The following is a 21,338-nucleotide window of genomic DNA, read 5'->3' as shown; positions in this document are numbered from 1 at the left end:
AAGTGACTGAGACTGTCTTTGGTCCCGAGTTAAATCTTCTCCTTCGGAGACCATGAATCTGGCGGCACTGTTCACCATTCACCATTAGCTGTCACAACTCTAGAGTCAGTATTCATGTTTCTCTCATGCCAAGCACCACTCAACCTGAAGCATTATATAGACCTTCTTATCAACTTTCTATAGCCATCTAACAGAGAATATTTAAAATGTGATTTAAGGTTATCCTGTCCTATTCAAAGTGTGTAAACATTCTACTCACATGATTTGAATAGGGCAGAATCTTTGCGACCCCATGGACACGAGTTTGCAAGTCTGTGCTATTCATGGAATTTTTCAGGCATGAATACTGGAGTGGGTTGTCGTTTCCTCCTCGAGGAAGTCTTCCCAACCCATGCCTCATGCGTCTCCTGCATTGGCAGGTGGATTGTTTACCACTGGGAATGTTTGGGAAGCCCCAAACATTCTACTTAGGCAAGGTCAAATGACCTGAGAGACTTACCGTTTTCAAGGTTTCTTCCCTTGCATTGTACTTTCCTTGTCATTGAAAGGTCCACACTCTCTCTACACCGTATACTTTGTTTAGCATATAACACTTGTCAGTATTTAATATTATTAATTTCCTCAAAAATCAAAATCCATCTCATTCATTCCTCATTTCTTTCAGTGTTTAAGTTTGTTACATGCTTAGCTGGTGTCTAAAATAGAGACAAAAGCAAAGACTGGGCACACATTGCCACTTTTATCACAGAAAATGTTTTGACAGCCGCAAATGATGGGATAACCTAAGAAAATAATTACGGAAATTAAGGTGCATAGAGCACAGAGCTGGAACCAAGATGTAATTATCCAAAAAAAGGAGTGATCAGTAATTATGTCAAATGGGGAAGAGGAAATGATGTTCTTAAGATTCATGGGGAAAATTCATACACAAAGTCCTCTGTTCCACCATTATCCTACGAAGGGAGCCGCAGAGAAATCATCCCTGGAGGGAAAGATACACAGAGTGGAATTCCTGGTACAGAGTGCACTTATCCTGTGATGGGGAGTGGGAGGGGTAGGGGAAAGCCTCGTGGGTGTGGCTTTGCGTGGCGTCCAAGATGACGTCACAAACATCAGCCGTATCCAACGACACCGTGGGCTGAGCTAGTGCCAGTGGCGGCTGCGTCTGGTGAGGAAGCTTGCCCTCTGTACCCCTGAGGTAAAAGCCATGGGAGCAGTCAACAGTCAGATGCCCTCGAACAGAGTGGGGCATGCCCCAGAGGAGCCAGGTGCCCCTGAGGGGAGGAGGAGGCCGAGGAGGTAGCAGTGGCAGTGATAGAGGAAGGGGAGGAGAGCGAAGAGGCCAGACCCACCACTAGCCAAGGGCGCCACAAGCGGAAGACAGGCCCAGAAGGGCAGCTCACAAAAGCGCCTCACAGGAAGCGAGCAAAAGACCGTTTAGAGTCCGTTTATAAGACACTTTTTCTGAGAGGAGAAGGGAGTGACGTGCAGATCCGTGCCCTGGGGGAGGAGTGGAACTTGCACAAGGTCTACTTGTGCCGGTCAGGATACTTTGCTAGCATGTTCAGTGGTGCGTGGCGTGAGACAACCATGGATACTGTAGAGTTGCAGATGCCTGACGAGAACATTGATTGTGAGGCACTGCACGAGGCTTTAGGTTCCCTGTACCGAAACTCTGTGCTCATCCCACCCGGTCGAGTGGTCCCCATGCTGGCCACAGCCAGCATGCTGCAGCTGGACAAGCTGATTCAGCAGTGCGGAGAGATAATGAAGGAGACGGTCAGTGATCAGACCGTGTGCAGCTACTACTGCTCTGCTGAGAGCTACGGACTCCAGAACATCAGGGCCATGTGTCTTCAGTGGCTGCTGGACAACCTGATGACCCAGCATAGTGAGGAGGTATTGAGAGAAGTTAGCCTGGATCTCATGAAAGAGGTCATTGCCTCTTCAGAGCTCTTCGTGATGGAGGTAGAGATGGATGTGTACACGACGCTGAAAAAGTGGATGTTCCTGCAGCTGCAGCCGACATGGAGAGGCCCCCGCAGAGACCTGCTGCCTGACGCCGACTCGTGGTTTGCCAGGTCCAGGCAGGAGTCAGAGGGCACCCCTTTCCTGGAGACCGAGCAGGGCAGAGCCTTCGTGCCAGCGTTCCAGCAGCTGCGGCTTGCCTACATGATCTGCGACCTGCCGTCAGCACGCATCATCGACCAGGATGCACTGATCCCTGCCACGTGGCTGACCCCAGTGTACAAAGAGCAGTGGCTTGCCCTCCTCCGGGCTGAGCAGACCAGAGACCTCGGGCCCGTGGATGTCGTCGTGTCCGACCTCCAGAGGACCAGCATGCGGTGCGGGGGCCAGCTCCTCAGGGATAAGCAGTGCAGCTGGCGGTGGGCAGGCTTCAACGTCGGCTGGGACTTGGTGGTGTGCTATGCCAACCGGCGCATCATTTTCAAGCGCAGCGCACTGAACAAGTCCTGCGGTCTCGGGGTCAGCTTACTCTGGCAGAGAAAGGTCGCGTTCCGCTTGCGCCTGGCCTCCTTGGACAGGGCTGGAAGAGCCATTTTCCGGAAGGAGACAGAACTCCAGGTGCTTTCCCTGGGAAAGGATGAAGAGCTAGAGGTGGTGAATCTGGAGAACGAAGATGTGGTTTTCCCCATATATGTGACCTGTAATTTCCTGTACCTCCCCAGAGAGGGGCGTTTTCCTGAGTGAGGACTCCTGAAAACAAAATCTCAGAGAGGTGAGCAGCTCTTTTCCTGGGGTCAGGGATGACCAGCTTTGTCCAGATGCCAGCTCCTTCTGCGGGACCAACCGGACTTGCCCACCTCTGGTGGCCCACCTCTGTCAGAGTCTTTGTTGAACTGTAGCTCATAATACTTGAGATTGTTTACCTGAGCCTATGAAGAGGAGAAATTTTAAAGCCCTGCTCCCCCAACACCTTTAGACCTCATTTGTGCTGTTAAAGTGGCAACCTGTCCTCCTGGTTTACCATCCATCAATGCCCCCTCCCATCATTTCTGCAAAGTCAAAGGCCAGTTGACTTTAGAGAGAACCTGTGAACCTACCTACTCTACTACTGTTGGGGAAACTCTTTTAAAATATGCATTTCCTTTAGCTTGATTAAAGGAATGTTAAAGAAACCGTTTGGTTTCTCTTTCAGTTCGCGTGTTTAGAGCCACTCTGCCCCACTCATTACCACTACTACCGCTAGCTTCCTTTGGATTGCTTCCCTTTCCCCATTCCCTGCCACTGAGCGTGTAGTACTTGGTTCCCATGATCTCTCACTCTGTGAACGCACCCAGGCTACACTGATGATCTTCTCTTTATTGGTTGTTCCTCAACATTCTTAGGTTAGTTGATTTCATATCGTATCTTGATGTTACTTTGGCTTTATTTTGACTTTCCTAGCATTTTAACCCTAGAAAGACGCCTCAAATCTTATACAACCCTATATTGGGGGTGGAGTGGAAGGCGGCAGATTGATGCTATGAGGACATCTCGGTACTAGACAGACTTTTTCTGTGGCATACAGCCATGAATTATTTATGCACCAGAATGCACTCTCTAAGCACGCTGATGGCCTTTGCCCTTCAGAAACATTTGACGTTGGAATTGTACGTGGAAAGACTCTTTCCCGCTTAAAAACAGGTCTGGTAACCTCTGGAAAGAAACGCTTTTGAATTATAATGGGAATTATTTGGCATCTGGAAGTGGGATCACGAGAAGTCCACACTAGTAATCAAAAGGGTAAGATAAAAAGTGTTTTTGTCACAAAAGGAGAAGCACACTAGTCACGATTTGAATTTGTTAGTTTCTGATTACTGTTAACTTACAAATTGTCACCATCCCATCCCCTCCATTGAGTCATTTTGAGGTCAAAGAATGGAAAACTCTATTTAAGAATCCATATAAATAATAAATACATGCTTGGAAAGAGTGTGATAAATTAATACAAGATGAACAAATAAAAAAAATAGTATACTCTATTGGTGTTTGGCAGATTCATGTTGATGTATGGCAAAACCAATACAATATTGTAAAGTAATTAGCCTCCAATTAAAATAAATAAATGTAAATTTAATTAAAAAAAAAAAAAAAAAACAGTCACCAGATTTAAGGCTTTACTTAGCTGAAATCAGAATTTTCCTTACTGGTGGTTTATGTTTCTCTTCCCAATTAGATTTTATCCATTGTCATTCAGTGAACAAATTACTTTTGACTTTATCCATTCATTCATTCCTTTTACTCTTTAAGGAGATTTGAAAGGCTTCCTTATCCCAAACCCACATACTAGTATTAGAGTAATATTTACGTGACAGTTACTTATATGAAATGGTTCAACCAGGAAGCTGCTGTTGCATCCTTCGATGTTTGCCCTTAATTTTGCAGCCCCCTACCCTTTCTCGTGTTCCCTTATATTCCATATACCTAACCAACTACAAACAATAGACTTCATTTTATTTGTGTTTAAAAATAACTGGGGAGAAGAGTAAGTCATGATTCAGTTGAAACGTAAAAATTGTTGTTATTTTTTTTTTTTTTGGTAAGAATTTCACTTTCTTTATATAAACTCTCTAAGCAATTTGAAATCACTTGTTCTTGAGCTGAATGCCAAGATGCCATTTCATCTAAACAGAGGTATCCTCAGTTGGGAAATTCAGAGACTACTTAGCTACAAGTGTACCTTGCCTGAAAGATCTGCTTTTGTTTTCCTACCCAACGAGCTTTAAATCCTTAAATTGCTTGTTGCCGCTTACAATAGAAAGATGTTCAATAATGTACAAACAGTGACAGCTGAAATACACTCATTTAAACATTTAAACTCTCACAAACCCTGACTGTTGCCATTTGCCAGTTTGGGCAATTTATCCAATACCTGTCTCTATTTTTCTCTTTTTTTTTTTCTTTTCTTTTTGACTGCTCAGGATGAGGAAGAAACCTTTTCCCATGTTGATACTCATTTTGTTAGCCTTTTCGTAAGGCATGGGGAAATGTGGAGGTAGGGCGACGAACAGTCATGGTAACGCTACAGGAAACCATCAAGCTAAATAACAGCAAAGTAAACGCCACACTAAAGGAGATGTACCCCTATGGGATACCACGTGGTCCTTGACAATGATGAGGATTTATCCCTGTCTCTGTTTTTCCCTCTCTGTATGTCTGCCACTCTCTCTGTCATCCCCTATCTCTGTCTGCATGATGTCTGTCTGCATCCCTGTCTAATTTCTATCTACTTCTGTCTTTGTCTACCTCAGTCTCTGTCTCAGACTGCCTATCTTCGTCACTCTGTCTCTGTCTTACTGTCCGTTATCTTTCTGTTTCTCTCTGTTTCTGACAATCTGTTTGTGTCTGGGTCTCTATGTTTCTGTCTCTGTCTCTGTATTTCTCCAGTGCTTCTGTATCCGTCTGTATCTGCATCTCTCTGTGTCTCTTTCTCCATCTGTCTGTCTTTGTCTTTCCGTTTCTGTCCCGCTCTGTCTCTGTCTTTCTCCCCACCCCGAACCTTGTTTCTCTCTGACTCTCTCTTTCCCCATCACTATCTCTATGTCTGTTGGCTCTCTTTCAGTGTGCATCTGTCTTTCTCTGTCTCTCAGTCTGTCTGTCTCTGTCTTTCTATCTGTGTCAATCAGCCTCTGCCTGTCTCCCTGTCTCTGTCTGCAACCATCATTCTTTGCCTTAGTTTGAATGGGTGTCTGTTTGTCCCTGTCTGTGCCTGGCTTCCTCTGCCTCCCTGTCTCTGTCTCCATCTATTTCTACCTGTCTCTGTCTGCCCCTTTCTGTGTATGCCTTTCTACCTGTCTCTTTTGGGGGAGGAGGTACAATTTCTGAGTCTGTCCATCTGTTGGGCTTTCTCAGCCTGCCTGACCAGCTATCTCCGTTTTTCTGTCAGGAAGTCCTGTCTCTGGCTGTTTCTACATCTGGTTCTGTTGCATCTTTTGATAGTCCATCTCTCTTCTGCCTGTCTTAAGGAGACAGGAATGAAATGTTATTACAATTCGGTAGACAAACCCTCTTCTGTCATCTTCCCTTCCAGTGGTGTCCTAGAGATAGGTGCTGTAAGAAGATAAAGCTTAGCATTCGTGTGCAAAGACACAAGAGACTTAAATAAACAATGACTTATGAAGGAGAAAGCAGTGCCCCAGGGGTGGAAGTGGGATGGACACAGACAGCAGACCAGTGTAAATTATGCTACTGTGGAAAGGGTCTATATATAAACAGCACCAAGATGACACTGAAATTTCGATGAAAGATAAATCATGTGCTGGAAAAAGAAAACCATCTTTTTAAGAGGAAAATAAAAAGAAGAGGGAGTGTCCAGCCACAAGGTCTACAGGAAGGTACTTGCCAAGTCTCAGCCACAGAATTTGGACATGAAACTGCCTGGTGAGAGTTAAAATAGCAAAATTCACCTATTTTATATAAGCACATCACATCAGTTTAATCATGCGATTAAACTTAAACTTTTGAATTGGGGTCAGCAAACACACACACACACACACACACACACACACACACACACACACAAGGAAATAAGTGGATTGAAGCAGAATCCAAGGTTTTTATGTCATCACCTGTTCAGCTAGTAACATGACTTCTAAGACATTCATACACACACACACACATATTTATATTTTATGAGCCCTCATGAGGTTCCACCCTTTCCTTGTCCACTCAGCTACCTGGGCCTTGATGCCCTTCCCTTTATTCAAGATAAATCTCTTGAAAGGGGTGTGTCATCTGCCCCCTGTTCTAAGGTTTACTTGCTTGACTCCAGGCACCATCTATATGTCATAGACTCTCAAATTCATAGCCCATGCACAGACCTCTTCTTTGAATCCAGACCTATAGCCAGCAGTCTGCCCCACCACTTGGAAATCTCAAAGGTGGTGCGATCTACAAAGGAACAAAATAGAACGTATAGTCCAGGCAACCAATTTTAATCTAAATGTAGATTCCTTCCTCATTTGAGTAAATAAATAGAAAGACACTGATGCTGGTAAGGAGAAAATAACCAGGATGTTAGCTGAAACTTATACTTCTTCAAGTGCTTGTGTTTCAGAAGTAAAATTTGTCTATTCATGACATTCTAAAGAAAGGTGGCAATTTTTTTTTCTAGTAGTAAGAGAATTGAAATTTACCTCATTTATTTAGACAATAGCCAATTGATATATGAACAGTCTTCGGGAATGATTTGTTCTAACAGTGCAGATGAAAGTTTGGTTTGGTCTCTGAACACGTTTTCCATGTCAATTGCTATGATTAGATTCTGAGATCAGACACCAAAGGATAAATTTCACTCCACATTGTAGCAAACTTCAACTATCAAACTTGGTTTAAAGACCAGCAGGGTAATAAGATGCAGTGGAAGGAACAAAAACTATCTGGGCAGATTCAAGGTAAGATTTGAATACCCAAAAGATCCTTAATTCTCTGAGCAGTATTCATCACATAAACACACTGCATTACATTGGTGATGTCTGTCAATTATTTTAAAAAATAAAAATAGTACATGGTGATGGCAAAAATAGGAATCTACAAGCAGCTGATGGTTTTGATGAGCGTGTTTGCTGTACATGGGATTTTATGAAGAGTGGTGACTCTAAGTGAATTAAAATCATCCAAGCGGTCACGAAGAGCATGTTTTGGGTGAAGGCAAGTGGCTGAGTATGGTCCACCACAGGTGAGGAGACTTGCTGTAGAGGTATATTCTTAAAGATGGTAGCCCCTAGTGGTATGTGATTATTTAAAATGATTAAAATTAAATAAAATGGAAAATTCAGTCTCTCAGTCTCACTCGCAGCATTTGAAGTGCTCAATGGCTACATGTAAACCCGTGGCTACTATACTGTGCGCAGCGCAGATATGGAACATCTCTATCAGCGCAGAGGATTCTGTGAGATAGTGCTGTTCTATAATCAGTCATTCCAAGTAAAATTTACATTTCCTTCTGCTTCTGAATACATAGGTCGCCTGGATAACCTATGTGGGGGTGGGTGATGTTTGTGGGGATGGGGAGGAGTTAGAAAAACGGACATACAGAATGGTCACATTTGGATTTACAGGGTCTCATCAGGGTCTTTTTTGTCTCACTGTGCTTACTGAGATGTTATGGAGGCTGGGGACAGGGCTTGAGGAAGGTTGGTAGCCACCCAAAGGAACCGTTTGTTCTGGAACCCTGTGCTTTGGAATGTGAAGAATTTGGGTCTAATCTTCTGTGGCCCATACAGCATCTGACCTGGTGGTCAGGCCATCATCTCAAACTCATTGTCCAAAACTCAACCTTTGCTTTCTTTCTCCCATTCCACGATCATGAATATCTATTTTCAATATATTTGATGGTTGGTCTTTTACTGTTCATATTGTTAGTATCTCCACCAGTATACTAGCCCTCTTCTCAGTCGCTAGGCCTTGAAATCGCTGGTTGAAAGGATACAAAATAAATGTCTTTGTAAACTGAAACTTACATTAGAAATAATAGCATGTGGGGTTATTGTAAATACATTTAGATACAAATACGTAAATACATAAATCAAATACATTTGAGTCTTCTGCTTTGCTTTGCCATCAGGTTTAACGTGATATGATATTTCGATGCCTCCCAGCTTAAGACCAGCAGGAACACATTTGTAGTTGAACAATCTGAGTTTATTATTCTTTGCAGTGAAGGAGAACATACACAGTGAAGGAACTGTGGGCCACACAAGTACGTGGGTGATAGAAAAGGGATGTTAAGAGATTTGGGCTTGGGACTTCCCTGCTGGTCCGGTGGATGAGCCTTTGCCTTCCAAAGTAGGTGGTGTGGGTTCGCTCCCTGGTTGGGGAAACTAAGGTCCCACATGTCTTGTGGCCAAAAACCAAAACATAAAAGAAAACAAACAAACAAACAAACAAAACAGAAGCAATATGGTAACAAATTGAATCAAGACTAAATAAAGGGACCACCTCAAAAAAAAAAATTAAAGAAGAAAAGAGGTGGGCTTGTTTTAGGTGATTTGGGTGAATTTTTAAAGAAGCAGAGCTCTGATCTGGATTGGATACTGTCAGGAAGACAGGGAATTTCTATGACAGTATCTTAATAAACCTTTTGTATAGAGAGAATAGATTAGATTGAGGTTAAAGCTACAATTGCTGAAAACAAACAAAGAAACAAAGCAAAGGGGAAAACAAAACCCCCAAACTAGCAGTCACTCATACTAGCTAGGAGAGGGATATACGGTGATTTGTACAGTGATTTTGCTTTTGTCTGTGCTAAGGAACAAAAAAATCATGAAGTGGCCTTTGTTTTGTCTCACTTTATCATGATCTCAGAGTGACAAGATCTCATGATCTCACCTGAAGTTGGCATTCCCTGAGATTTTTTTCAATGTCTAATGGGAGAATAACATGTCCTAGCCTGGATGTCAAGAGATATTTTTTAGTACCCCCTTCTGGCCACAAGCCATTAACCCATGTTATCTAGATTATCAACATTGCTCTGATTTTGATGATCAGGAATTTGTTTAGAGAATGTAGTCTGTAGTAGGACATGGATTGGTCTCTCCTGCTCCTTTTGCAGTAGAATGCATCATTGAATACTCTGGTGTGACACGGGCTGTGCAATAGCATTTAAGACTCCAGACAGGATGCATTGGCCAACTGCAAAACAAGTAATCAAACGAAACACAATGATTATTAGTCCTTGAAACAGGACTTGAAGTCAAGGGCTTGGATTATAAAAACCAGGCAATGAATCCAGCTGGGTTCACCTTTGAGCACCACATGACTTTTGTTAGAATCAAAGACAAGTTTTGGACCACCCTTGCTAGTTATGATTTTCCCTTATGTGAGAATAGCAAGTCACAAAGCCTATATGAATAGGGAGTCAGTTATTCTTCTTGTGTGTGTGTGTGTGTGTGAGAGAGAGAGAGAGAGAGAGAGAGAGAGAGAGAGAGAGTCGCTCAGTCATGTCTGACTCTTTGCAACCCCATGGACTATAGCCCAGGAGGCTCCTCTGTCCATGGTATTCTTCAGGCAAGAATACTGGAGTGGGTTGCCATTCCCTTCTCCAGGGGATCTTCCCAACCCAGGGACCGAATCCGGGTCTCCTGCATTGCAGGCAGATTCTTTACCATCTGAGCCACCAGAGAAGCCCTTCCTGGTGAGTTTTTAAAAGAAATTGGTTTGACTGTTACTGGATAATCCCCTCTCTCTAACCCCTCCCCCCTCCCCCACCCGTTTCTGGGAAACAAGATCTGCTGGAATGTTTAGTTTAACATATCACAGAGTCTCAACAATTATCCTGAACACACAAGATAAGTTAGCGTATGCCATATGGTTGTTATATAAGATGTTACATAATGAATAGTACATCACTGTGGCACGGCCTCTATCAGGAGAATAAGCATCATTTATTACAAGTAGAGAAAGCCAATTTTGTGTTCCTCAAGGTAAGTAATGTATTTAGCAGAACTTCCCTTGTGTTGCTCAGCTGGTAAAAAACCCACGTGCGGTGGAGGAGACCTGGGTTCGATCCCTGGGTTGGGAAGATCCCCTGGAGAAGGGAAAGGCTACCCAGTCCAGTATTCTGGCCTGGAGAATTCCACGGACTGTATAGTCCATGGGGTCACAAACAGTCGAACACGGCAGAGTGACTTTCACTTTCAACCAGTTTCACAAAGCAGGCTGACTATCATGAACAAATGGAATATCTTGAGCAAATTTGACTATCAGGGTCACGGTGGCTCCAATAACGGAGCCTACTGTTGATTGAGTAGGACTCGCCGATAGGGCGCAGGAATGGTGGAGAGGAGCTACCCCACGTCTGAGGTCAGGGGCGGCAGCTGGGAGAAGCTACTCCAAGCCCCGACTCCCGAGTACAGGGGCAGCGGCCGGGAGGACCAACCCCACATCCAAGGAGCCGTGGCTGCCTGGGCACAGGAGGCCTAGAGGAGCTATCCCACGTTGAAGGTCAGGAAGGGCGGCGGTGAGGAGATACTCCTCGTCCAAGGTAAGGAACGGCGGCTGGGCTTTGCTGGAGCAACCATAAAGAAATAACCCACGCCCAAGGTAAGAGAAGCCCAAGTAAGACGGTAGGTGGTGCAAGAGGGCATCAGAGGGCAGACACACTGAAACTGTACTCACAGAAAACTAGTCAATCTAATCACACTAGGACAACAGCTTTGTCTAACTCAATGAAACTAAGCCATGCCCATGGAACAACCCAAGACGGGTGGGTCACGATGGAGAGATCTGACAGAACGAGGTCTACTGGAGAAGGGAATGGCAAACCACTTCAGTATTCTTGCCTTGACTACCCCATGAGCAGTATGAAAAGGCAAAAGGAGAGGATACTGAAAGAGGAACTCCCCAAGTCAGTAGGTTCCCAATATGCTACTGGAGATCACTGGAGAAATAACTCCAGAAAGAATGAAGGAATGGAGCCAAAGCAAAAACAATACCCAGCTATGGCTGTGACTGGTGATAGAAGCAAGGTCCGATGCTGTAAAGAGCAATATTGCATAGGAACCTGGAATGTCAGGTCCATGAATCAAGGCAAATTGGAAGTGGTCAAACAAGAGATGGCAAGAGTGAATGTCGACATTCTAAGAATCAGCGAACTCAAATGGACTAGAATGGGTGAATTTATCTCTGATGTCCATTATATCTACTACTATGGGCAGGAATCCCTCTGAAGAAATGGAGTAGCCATCATGGTCAACAAGAGTCTGAAATGCAGTACTTGGATGCAATCTCAAAAAGGACAGAATGATCTATGTTCATTTCCAAGGCAAGCCATTCAATATCTCAGTAATCCAAGTCTATGGCCCAACCAGTAAGGCTGAAGAAGCTGAAGTTGAACGGTTCTATGAAGACCTATAAGACCTTTTAGAACTAACACCCAAAAAAGATGTCCTTTTCATTATAGGGGACTGGAATGCAAAAGTAGGAAATCAAGAAACACCTGGAGTAACAGGCAAATTTGGCCTTGGAATACGGAATGAAGCAGGGCAAAGACTAATAGAGTTTTGCCAAGAAAATGCACTGGTCATAACAAATACCCTCTTCCAACAACACAAGAGAAGACTCTACACATGGACATCAACAGATGGTCCACACCAAAATCAGACTGATTATATTCTTTGCAGCGAAAAATGGAGAAGCTCTACACAGTCAGCAAAAACAAGACCAGGAGCTGACTGTGGCTCAGATCATGAACTCCTTATTGCCAAAATCAGACTTAAATTATAGAAAGTAGGGAAAACCACTAGACCATTCAGGTATGACCTAAATCAAATCCCTTATGATTATACAGTGGAAGTGAGAAACAGAGTTAAGGGCCTAGATCTGATAGATAGAGTGCCTGATGAACTATGGAATGAGGTTCGTGACATTGTACAGGAGACAGGGATCAAACCATCCCCATGGAAAAGAAATGCAAAAAGGCAAAATGGGTGTCTGGGGAGGCCTTACAAATAGCTGTGAAAAGAAGAGAAGCGTAAAGCAAAGGAGGAAAGGAAAGATATAAGCATCTGAATGCAGAGTTCCAAAGAATAGCAAGAAGAAATAAGAAAGCCTTCCTCAGCGATCAATGCAAAGAAATAGAGGAAAACAACAGAATGGGAAAGAGTAGAGATCTCTTCAAGAAAACAAGAGATACCAAGGGAACATTTCATGCAAAGATGGGCTCGAGAAAGGACAGAAATGATATGGGACTAACAGAAGCAGAAGATATTCAGGAGAGGTGGCAAATATACACAGAAGAACTGTACAAAAAAGATCTTCACGAGCCAGATAATCACGATGGTGTGATCACTGACCTAGAGCCAGACATCCTGGAATGTGAAGTCAAGTGGGCCTTAGAAAGCATCACTACGAACAAAGCTAGTGGAGGTGATGGAATTCCAGTGGAGCTATTTCACATCCTGAAAGATGATGCTGTTAAAGTGCTGCATTCAATATGCTTGCAAATTTGGAAAACGCAACAGTAGCCACAGGACAGGAAAAGGTCAGTTTTCATTCCAATCCCAAAGAAAGGCAATGCCAAAGAATGCTCAAACTACCACACAATTGCACTCATCTCACACGCTAGTAATGTAATGCTCAAAAATCTCCAAGCCAGACTTCAGCAATATGTGTCCTGTGAACTTCCAGATGTTCAAGCTGGTTTTAGAAAAGGCAGAGGAACCAGAGATCAAATTGCCAACATCTGCTGGATCATGGAAAAAGCAAGAGAGTTCCAGGAAAACATCTTTTTCTGCTTTATTGACTATACCAAAGCCTTTGGCTCTGTGGATCACAATAAACTGTGGAAAATTCTGAAAGAGATGGGAATAGCAGACCACCTGACCTGCCTCTGGAGAAATCTGTATGCAGGTCAGGAAGCAACAGTTCGAACTGGACATGGAACAACAGACTGGTTCCAAAGATGAAAAGGAGTACGTCAAGGCTGTATATTGCCACCCTGCTTATTTAACTTCTATGCAGAGTACATCATGAGAAACGCTGGACTGGAAGAACACAAGCTGGAATCAAGATTGCTGAGAGAAATATCAATAACCTCAGATATGCAGATGACACCACCCTTATTGCAAAAAGGAAAGAGGAACTAAAAAGCCTCTTGATGAAAGTGAAAGTGGAGAGTGAAAAAGTTGGCTTAAAGCTCAACATTCAGAAAACGAAGATCATGGCATCCGGTCCCATCACTTCATGGGAAATAGATGGGGAAACATTGGAACAGTGTCAGACTTTATCTTTTTGGCTCCAAAATCACTGCAGTTGGTGACTGCAGCCATGAAACTAAAAGACGCTTGCTCCTTGGAAGGAAAGTTATGACCAACCTAGATAGCATATTCAAAGGCAGAGACACTACTTTGCCAACAGAGGTCTGTCTAGTCAAGACTATTGTTTTCCTATGGTCATGTATGGATGTGCGACTTGGACTGTGAAGACGGCTGAGTGCTGAAGAATTGATGCTTTTGAACTGTGGTGTTGGAGAAGACTCTTGAGAGTCCCTTGGACTGCAAGGAGATCCAACCAGTCCATTCTGAAGGAGATCAGCCCTGGGATTTCTTTGAAAGGAATGATGCTAAAGCTGAAACTCCAGTACTTTGGCCACCTCATGCTAAGAGTTGACTCATTGGAAAGACTATGATGCTGGGAGGGATTGGGGGCAGGAGGAGAAGGGGACAACAGAGGATGAGATGGCTGGATGGCATCACTGACTCGATGCACATGAGTCTGGGTGAACTCCGGGAGTTGGTGATGGACAGGGAGGCCTGGCGTGCTGCGATTCATGGGGTTGCAAAGAGTTGGACACGACTGAGCGACTGAACTGAACTGAACAGAACTGAGCTGACACTCCTTTGTCTTAGTCACATAAAACATAATTTCCTTTCAGCCCAGAACTGATGATAATACAACAAAACAACTCAGCTAAAACTCTGTACTAAGGATTACATAACAACAATGTATCCCACTTGAGGACATGTTTCTCCTTCTTGAGGACCTTCTGACTCTCTTATTGTTATCTTACAATGTATATTATGGGAGTAGGTCTGGTAAGATCTTTCTACTGTTAGTTCTAATCCTGTCATCTTAAATGTAAATTATGGGAATTGGTCTAGGAAGACCTTTACAACCTTGAGTCATTCTTTTGATTTACTGTAATAACCAATTAAAAAAGTACATAGCTCCTTTGCTAAGACTAGTGAGGGGGCATTCTCTGTCCCCCTTCTGATGTCTATGTCAGAAGCTTTCTCTGTCCCTTTTCATACTTTGATAAAACTCTGCTACACAAAAGCTCTTGAGTGATCAAGCTTGGTCCCTGGTCCCAAAGCTAAATCTTCTTCTTTGGAGATCATGAATCTGATACGGTTCACTGTAAGCTAACATCTTGGGGCTTCATCCAGGATCTTCAGGACAAGGTAAAAACACTCAGAGCTCTAGTCTCTGCTTTCTCAGTATACACGTTTTCTGCTTTACTTTACTAACGCTATGCTGTGCCTGTCTGTGTGAATGTAGAATGAAAGAGATGTACCAAAATGAGTATGAAATGAGCACTGAGCCCTGCTCTGCAGTTTCATGGTGCCTCGTAATGACTGAGACAGCCCCCAAAAAGGGAGCCTTGTTGGGAGTTTATACCCACCTGCCAATGCCAAGAGACACCCAACTTCCCTTCGAGGGGAGTGGCCAGAAAAGGGCAAAGCACGTGGGCTGAACTTTCCTTTCTTGGTCACCTTTTCCTGGTCTCTTCCACCATTTCATAATTGCATGGGGAATTAGAACTACTAACCTAATCCGTCAGATCATAGACTTTCAAGGGACTTGTGATCCATGCCATTACTGTGTACTTTTACTTAGACCCCAAGCTTGGTAGCCATGGGGAACCCAGACTTGCTAGGAGCACGTTCAGGAATGAGGTGGAACTCTAGGTCCAGCAGCACCTTTGGGAACTAGGTGAAACTCTAGCTTCAGCAGCGTCTCTCTCTTGACTGCTTCCATATGGGGCCAGAGTCCTAAAAGCGAGTCCTTGCCATACCTGTGCCTCCGAACTACATGGATGGAAGTGCTGCTAGAGAGCATGAGGTTTCTAAGAACATAGGTCAGGAATTCCAGACTGGAAGTACAATGGGCTTCTTCCTTTGGTAGTGCTAGCTCTTAGCAGACCAGAGAAAGCTCTCCAGTGCCTTCTGTCTCAACTCCTTAGATATTCCTTTTGTGGAATCTGTGAAAATGAGCTGGAAGGATTGGCCCTAATAGCTTGAGGACAAAAGTCACTTTTTCCTCACTGGCCGACACTCTACCACCTCTTTTGCTGTCACATACACTGGTGTGGTGACACAAAGAAGGGACATATTGATTGTTGTTTGTCCCTTTATAACTCACCACTTCCACTGTGGTCAGGACTGTACTCAGGAATGTGCACAGGCACTCGTAAGATGGATGCTTCCCCTAGGAGTCCCAGCTTGGGAAACATTCCAGGAAACTACTCTGTTACACCCCAGGTGGCATCAGAGGAAAAGGACAAATCAAACAAAGGTCGTGGTGGTATGGAACTAGAAATCAATTTGGGATGCCATCAGGTCTACCCCTGGTGCATCTCCCTCTTGCCTCGATGGTAGAATGAGCGGGCTGAAGGGAAGGCGCCTGAGTCAGTAAGTGACAGACTAAGTCCGTCTAGGGAAGGAAAAGCTTCGGTGGAAAGTCTGTCTCCACCCCCATCTAGAGCAGGGAGGGACACCTCCGATGGAAAGGAGCAAAGGCGCTGGTTGCCACTTTTTTCTCTCTTACAGATGCTGCTGCTGCTAAGTTGCTTCAGTCGTATCCGACTCTGTGTGACCCCACAGACGGCAGCCCACCAGGCTCCTCTGTCCTTGGGATTCTCCAGGGAAGAATACTGGAGTAGGTTGCCATTTCCTCCTCCACTCTCAAAGTTCCAGACCCATACCCTTGGATTGTGTGCTGAAAACCTGGGATAAGTTTGACCCCAGAGCATAAAGAAGACACACCTGACTTTCCTTTGCAAATCTGCATGGCCACAATATCCATTGGAGGGTGGCAGACAAGGGTGGCCAGTTGAAGGGTCTCTTAACTATGATATTGTTTTACAACTAGACCGGTTCTGTAGAAAACAAGGGAAATGGGTAGAAGTGCCATATGTGTTACTCTTTTTCTCTCTGTGAGATATACCAGACTTAAGTCCTAAGGGTACAGATTTGGGTGTAAAGCCTTCAGCTCCCTCCTATCCTTTTACTCTGCCTCTGCCTCTGTATCCGGGGCTCACAACTGAGCACGCTGAGGGTCAAGGCACCCCTCCAGGAAGGGTTGCATCAGTCTCGATAGAAGTTCAAACAACCCCAGTTCCAATGCAGCCTCAGAGTACTCTGGTTTCAATGGGAACTCAGACAGTCAAAGTAGAGAAGGTGCAGATAACTAAAACTAAGGTAAAATATGAGAAAGAGGATGAGGATGAGAAAAAGCAGGTTTCTCTAATCTATCCCTCGGAACGTAAGTGAAGCGTAGCTAGAGGGGCCGAGGAACAGCCACACAACTTACTGCCTCTCCAGGAGGCCCCCACTGGGAAAAATAACCAATCCATAAAAATCCATAAGCCCTTTTCCTACCCAGAGGTACAACAGATAAAGAGAGATCTGGGAGACTAGATGATCCAGAAAAGTACATAGAACCCTTTACAGGACTCACTTTATGAGCTTACTTGGAGAGATATAATGTATGTCTTTGGACAGACGCTGACTCGTGACTCGAGAGCTTGAGTTTTTGGGGAAGTTACTATTTTTGGAGATGAATGGCTTGAACATGAGACAAGGGGAAAGAGGGAACACGAACTAGCCCTCCCTACAGGGAGCCAAGCAGTTCCCACAGCAGAGCCAGACTGGGATTATCACAAAGAGGAAGGGAGACAGGAGGAGACCAACTTTGTCAATTACATTATTGAAGGGCTTAAGAGAGCTCGAACTAAGCCTCAAATTATGCTAAGTTGGCTGACATAGAACAGGTAGAGAAGGAAACTCCTGGTAAATTCCTAGATAGACTACGGGAGGCTCTCCACAAGTTTACTGACATTGATCCCAAATGTGCAGAGGAGGAATGATCTTAAAGATAGATTTCTCACTCAGTCACTCAGTCAGCTCCAGATATCTGCTGTAAGTTACAAACACAGGCGTTTGGGCCAAATCAGTTTTTAAAACACTGTTACAGCTGGCTCAGACGGTATATTAGAGTAGAGAATATGAGAATGGGAAAGGACAACAGAAAGGAACCAAAGAAAAGGCTCAGGCTCTAGTGATGGCTATGAAAACTGCTATGAATCAGCCTGAAGAGAAAAATGTCCAGAGGAACCCAGGTGAAAAGGGATGGGCTTGCTATTACTGTGGAAAGGAGGGGCATCACAAGCGAAGTTGCTCTCAGGGGTCTAAGCCGCCCCTGGCTCCCTGTCTGGTCTGTAAAGGACCACCCTGGAGGACAGACTGCCCCCAGAGGCACAGGTCCCAGGGGTCAGACTCTCAGGACAATCAGGACTGAAGGTGCCCAGGGATCCCCACACATGCTCCTGTCCTAATAACACCCGAGGAACAACAGGTATTAATAACTGTGGGGGGCCAATCAGTCGATTTTCTTTTGGACACTGGGGCAACTTTCTCTGTGCTCACTGAAGCCCCTAGTCTGCTTTCCTCCTGATCCACTACTGTAATGGGACTGTCAGGATGAGCCAAACGCTATGACTGAAATATTCAGTCATCCTTTAAGCTGCAACCGGGACTCTGTGCTGTTTTCCCACGAGTTTCTGATCATGCCAGAGTCCCCCTCACCCCTTCTCAGGAGGGACAGACTGAGGAAGGTCCAGGCCTCTGTTTTCATGAATATGGAGTCTGCTCTTTCTCTCCCATTAATTGAACAAAATGTAAATCCTAAAGTGTGGGCTGATGGAAAAACTGTGGATTGAGCACAAAATACTGTTCTTGTCCCTATCAAGCTCAAAGACCCTCACCTATTTCCACATCAAAAGCAGTATCCATTAAAGCCTGAGGTTAAGGAATGGGCGAAATCTTACTGTACTGACTTGTCATGATGTAAGTGGGATCTTAAACTCTAAAGTTCAGAGCAACAACGCTCCACCTTTAAAGCTGCTGTAACTCAAGGGATGTCGAAAGCTCTAGGAATAGAGTATCACTTACACTGTTCCTGGAGACCCTAATCTTCAGAAAAAGTTGAAAAGGCTAATGATATTATTAAGAGACATCTACGTAAATTAACTCAAGAGACACAGGACGATTGGCTTAAAGTTCTACCCATAGCTTTAATGAGGGCTCAGACTGCCCCTAAAAAGGAAGGACTGTCCCCCTTTGAATGTATCTATGGAAGACCCTTCTTATGCACAGACATCGTTATAGACCCTGAAGCCTTAGAATTAACTATGTGACGCAGCTTTCAGCCTTTCAACAGACATTACGGAAACTCTGGGAGGTGACTCCTGACCCAGCCTGAGTCAAACAAGCCTCTGAACCAGGCACCGAGGTCTTGAAAAAGACATTGGGATCTGGAGATCAGTCTCTCGAGCCCCTCTGGGAAGGCCCTTACCAGGTTATTCTTTCTTCCCCCACAGCTGTCAAGGTGCCAGGAATTGATTCCTGGGTGCACCACACTCAAGTTAAGAAGTGGCACCCTGACCAAAACTAAACCATGTCATTTTACGTCTTTATCCTCTATGCTTTTACCTTTTACTTTTCAGATGGGCCTGATAATCTACATGGGCCTGCTTCTGCTGACTCCAAACGTCCCGAGTCTGCCATTTGACCCTCAAGACAACGCCTTTCTGTCCTGGGCTCATTCTCATGCTGCATTCCACAATCGGTCTAATTGCTGGGTCTGCGGAGTGCTCCCCTCTCATCAGTTGAAGTGTTCCCATGGTGGGTTTTTCCATTTCAAGGAAAAGACTTTCTTCAACTCTGTGAAAATATCTTCACCAACAACAATCACATGTGATGCTTCTCTTTAATCTGATGACATCTAGCAATCCTAAAATGGACTGGTGTAACACTCTGTACCTTAACTATGGATATAATGTGACTTTCAACTTTGATCATACAGTATCTTGATTTAATGTCTATTTTGCTGAACATTAAGAAAGTAAATGGGTCTAGATCTCATGGTTTCCTGCCTAATGTTTATCAAATATGGGATGAGGTCATATGGCTAACTCCTGAAAAGGGACGCCTACTACCTAATGCTCCCATAAGCTGGGAACAAATAGAGCCATCCCCAGAAGTTAGCTGACAACTTAATTAAAAGGATCGGAAACAATTGGGATTTTTGCCTCAAGAAATATGCAATGTCATCATTCCTGTGTTTTCCAATTCCAGTTCAGGCCCTCCTTTTGCCTGGCCAGGAACTCATTGGGACTGGATCCCTCAGTCACGCTGGTTTGCTCCCAACAGGACCTATTGGATATGTGGCTCTTATCTATGGGCATGGCTTCCCCCTGGCTGGATAGGGAGGTGCACCCTAGGTCTAGCTTTTACTCGTGGCTTCATATTTTCAGAGCTTCCAGAGAATCCTGCTGATCTGCTGCACCTTAAAACTCGTTGGGCAAGGTCTGTATTTCACTGGTATGATTATCTGGCTGCAATATCCATCCCCTCTCTGGGGACACAGATGTTATGCTACGAGTTGATGCTCTGACTAACTTAACTCAACAGGCTTTACAAGATTCTCACAAAGCTAGTTCAGCCCTTAATGCTAAACAAATACAAATTAGAAAGGCGGTTTTACAAAACAGATTGGCCTTAGATATTCTAACAGCCGCACAAGGAGGAACTTGTGCCATTATTCATACCCAAAGTTGCACACATATACCAGATGTGAGTACTAATGCTACTCACATACTAAACACACGAACAAGATGATTCAGGCTATGGATTCCCTTGAAACTTCAGTCACCTCACTTTGGGAAAGGTTAACTAGCTCCCCATAGTCAAAACTATCTTAATTGTAATAATTCTAATTGTTCTGTTTTTACTGTTTGCTCCCTGCATCTGCAACTGTGTAACTGGATTTGTTTCTAACCATCTGAAAGCTTTTAAGTTACAAATGGTTGTCCAGGCTCCTAGGAGTGCCACAGCCTCCTTCAACTGTTACATGGGGCCCCTAGATCAGAGACCCGCAATATGAGGGCTCGGAGAATATGTTGCCTCAACAATTGAGGGGCGAGGAATGACGCCCCTCAACAGCAGGAAGTAGTTATGGAACAAAAAACGATGCCCCTTTCCCTTGGCAACATCATTCTCCTAAAAGAAAAGCGGGGAATGAGAGAGTCAATTTCTAGGTAGGTTGATAAAAGTCCGGGATCCCCAAAGAGGAGAGAGAATCTGGTGTTCTCAAAGAGGAGATAGGGGTCTGGAGTTCTCAAGGAGGACAAAAGGACAAACGTGTTTGTTTGTTTTATTCATAAAACATTTTTTTTTCTTTAAGCCTAGAGCTGATGATTGTACAACAAAACAACTCAGCTTAAACTCTGTACTAAGGATTACATAACAACAATGTATCCTGCTTGAGGATATGTTTCTCCTTCCTGAGGACCTAATGACTAATCCTGTTATCTTACAATGTACATTATGGGAGTGGGTCTGGTAAGATCTTTCTACTGTTAGTTCTAATCCTGTCATCTTAAAATGTAAATTATGGGAGTTGGTCTAGGAAGACCTTTACAACCTTGAGACATTCTTTTGATTTACTGTAATAACCAATTAAAAAAGTATATAGCTCCCTTGCTAAGACTAGTGAGGGGGCATTCTCTGTCCCCCTTCTGATGTCTATGTCAGAAGCTTTCTCTGTCCCTTTTC

At 44.2% G+C, this 21,338-nt stretch overlaps 1 pseudogene; it reads left to right on the top strand.

Annotated features, from left to right (window-relative positions):
- The first annotated feature begins 1,097 nt into the window (after positions 1–1,097).
- On the top strand, positions 1,098–2,787 carry LOC113888057 (annotated as a pseudogene).
- Positions 2,788–21,338: the final 18,551 nt, after the last annotated feature.

This window comes from Bos indicus x Bos taurus, chromosome X, assembly GCF_003369695.1.
Source record: "Bos indicus x Bos taurus breed Angus x Brahman F1 hybrid chromosome X, Bos_hybrid_MaternalHap_v2.0, whole genome shotgun sequence".
Lineage (NCBI taxonomy): Eukaryota > Metazoa > Chordata > Mammalia > Artiodactyla > Bovidae > Bos > Bos indicus x Bos taurus.
The sequence above is the reverse complement of the archived record's forward strand: the minus strand, read 5'-3'. Positions and strand labels throughout refer to the sequence as shown.